The sequence below is a fragment of the Triticum dicoccoides genome, chromosome 7A, assembly GCF_002162155.2.
Source record: "Triticum dicoccoides isolate Atlit2015 ecotype Zavitan chromosome 7A, WEW_v2.0, whole genome shotgun sequence".
In the NCBI taxonomy this organism is placed as follows: Eukaryota; Viridiplantae; Streptophyta; class Magnoliopsida; order Poales; family Poaceae; genus Triticum; species Triticum dicoccoides.
This window is the reverse complement of record NC_041392.1, coordinates 668,666,669-668,669,839: the sequence shown is the minus strand read 5'-3', so window position 1 is coordinate 668,669,839 and position 3,171 is coordinate 668,666,669.

Here is a 3,171-nt window from a genome sequence, read left to right as displayed (position 1 = left end):
GTCAGCCACCACCGCCGCCAAGTCCGGGGACCGCCGTCGCCACCCCGCCCTCCTCTCGCCGGGCCGACCCCGCCGCCCTCCGCCGCCCTCCTCATCGACTCCTGCGAGCTCCGAGCCGGCGAGCACTGTTCCGGCGAGATCCGGCCGCGCCTCGGTTTCCGTGCAAACCCTAGATCTGTCCCGGAGAGGTTGATTTTTTCCCTAAGTCCCAAAATTCTCAGTCCAAGTGCTCATGTTCGTAGCTCCATAACTTTGCATCCGTAGCTCCGATTCATGCATATAGCATGTCAAAATGTTCGCCTCAGAGAGTACATCATTTCATTCCATTACATCATTTTCATTTGAGTTCATATTGATGCCCGAAATGCTGTTAGAAGAGGCCTACTTGAGATTAATTGTCAGATCTGCTACTCCATTTAGCTTTTTGTCATTTTTGCCATGATTATTGTGTGCATGATATGCCCTGATGCTCTACATGTGTTTTGTTAAGGGTTTTGTCATCTTTCCAAAGGTGCAACCCATGTATTTTGGTGATGTGTGTGGTGACTAGTGCAAGCTTGCAAAGTGGTGCACTTAGTGCAAGCTGTTTATCTCATGATGCCATATGTTCTTATTGTTTCCTAGTGATCCGTGCCTCTTTTGAGGATGATCAGTAAGGATGTTTTGTTAATATTGTAGTGCTCTATCCATCCATGTCTTTGTTTGCAATCATGGAGCACCCTAGATTGAGTCAATCGAGCTCTACTTTTGCTACTTTGTGAATCTGGGCAGATTGTCAACTTGTTTGCAATTTTGCCGATGTTGTTGTAGTTGATCCGTGCATGATATGTTATTGTTCTTGCCATGTCTAGCTTGCATTTTGTGCCTTCTTGATGGATGTATGCTTGTATTGCCATGACTTGCTCGGTAGTGAGTGCATCGAGATCGTAAACATGCCTACTTGAGTTATATTTCAGCATGTGTCAGTTTTCACTAAGTCTGAAAACTGACTATGTTTTTGCTATGTTCACATGCTTGCAATTGTATTTTCTGATCCCTTTTGGCTCAAGGTCACTAAGGGACTTTTGTTAAGCTCTTTGAGTAGCTCTAGGCAATGCCTTACTTTGCCATGTTCAGATCCTATAGCATGTAGTTTTGTTGCTCCGAAGAGGGCTACCTGATCTGAAATTCCAGACAAGTGTTAATTTCACTGAGTCTGAGATCTGTTTTCCATATGCATTTTTTCCATGCTTGTTTGAACCTGTTTATGGATGAATTGGCCGTAGCTCAGTGCTAGACTTTTGTTAAGCATCTTGTGTGCATCCCTGCCATGTATTTTGTTGTCATGTTTGGTTGCTGTAGCATGTTCATCTCATTGCATTTAGTTGGCTACTCGCTGTAAATCGCAGACCGGTGTCATATTTGAATCGCTTGCCATTTCCAAACCGTAACTCCGATTCCGGCGTTCTTTATATCGTTTTCAAGCGATTTCATCTCATCTTTCCAGTGGCACACTTGGATTTCCAAGTTGAGGCCAGGTTCTTGCATTTCCTATCATATCTTGCATTTTGCATCCCGCATCGCATTCCGCATAGCATATCATCATTGCATCATATTGTTTGGTCTTGCACATGGTTGATTGTATCCTTGTTGCTTGTTTGTCTTGTTTGGGTAGAGCCGGGAGACGAGTTCACTAACGAGGAGCCCGTTGAGTTTGCTTTCGAGGATCCAGTCAACTGTGACAAATGTGCAGGCAAGATGATCATACCCTCGAAATCACTACTATCTTTGCTATGCTACTTTGCTCGCTCTTTTGCTATGCCAATGCTACGATACCTACCACTTACTTTCAAGCCTCCCAAATTGCCATGTCAAACCTCTAACCCACCATTGTCCTAGCAAACCGTTGATTGACTATGTTACCGCTTTGCTCAGCCCCTCTTATAGCCTTGCTAGTTGCAGGTGAAGATCGGAGGCCGTTCCTTGTTGGAACATTTATTTTACTTGTTGGGATATCATTATATTATCTTGTTATCTTAATGCATCTATATACTTGGTAAAGGATGGAAGGCTCGGCCTCTCGCCTAGTGTTTTGTTCCACTCTTGCCGCCCTAGTTTCCGTCATATCGGTGTTATGTTCCTGGATTTTGCATTCCTTACGCGGTTGGGTTATAATGTGAACCCCTTGATAGTTCGCCTTGATTAAAGCTTTTCCAGCAATGCCCAACCTTGGTTTTACCATTCGCCACCTAGCCTTATTTTCCCTTGGGTTACCGGAGCCCAAGGGTCATCTTATTTTAACCCCCCCCCGAGCCAGTGCTCCCTCTGAGTGTTGGTCCGAACCGGGCAGCCTGCGGGGCCACCTCGGGAAAACTTGAGGGTTGGTTTTACTCGTAGCTTGACCTATCTGAGTGTGCCCTAAGAATGAGATATGTGCAGATCCTATCGGGATTTGTCGGCACATTCGGGCGGTGTTGCTGGTCTTGTTTTAACCCGTCGAAGTGTCTTGAGTAACCGAGATGCCGAGTCTGATCGGAACGTCTTGGGAGGAGGTCTATTCCTTCGTTGACCGTGAGAGCTTGTCATGGGCTAAGTTGGGACTCCCCTGCAGGGATTTGAACTTTCAAAAGCCGTGCCCGCGGTTATGGGCAGATGGGAATTTGTTAATGTCCGGTTGTAGATAACTTGAACCTTAAATTAATTAAAATGAATCAACCGAGTGTGTTACCATGATGGCCTCTTCTCGGCGGAGTCCGGGAAGTGGACACGGGGTTGGAGTAATGTTTGCGCAGGTTTCTCTCTAGCTTCTCGCTCGTGCTTTGCCTCCTCTTCTCGCTCTCTTCTGCGAATAAGTTAGCCACCATACTTGCTAGTCGCTTGCTGCAGCTCCACATATTTTTACCTTGCCTTACCTATAAGCTTAAATAGTCTTGATCGCGAGGGTGCGAGATTGCTGAGTCCCTGTGGCTCACATATTACTATTACACCAGATGCAGGGCCTGATGATTCCGCTCCAAGAGACGCGTATGAGCTCAAGTGGGAGTTCGATGAAGACTCTCAACGTTACTATGTTTCCTTTCCCATGATCAGTAGTGGTGCCCAGTTGGGGGTGATTGGGACCGTGTCGCATGTTGGGTTATCTTTTATTTTGGGCGCCGTAGTCGGGCCATGAGTGTTTGGATGATGTAATGT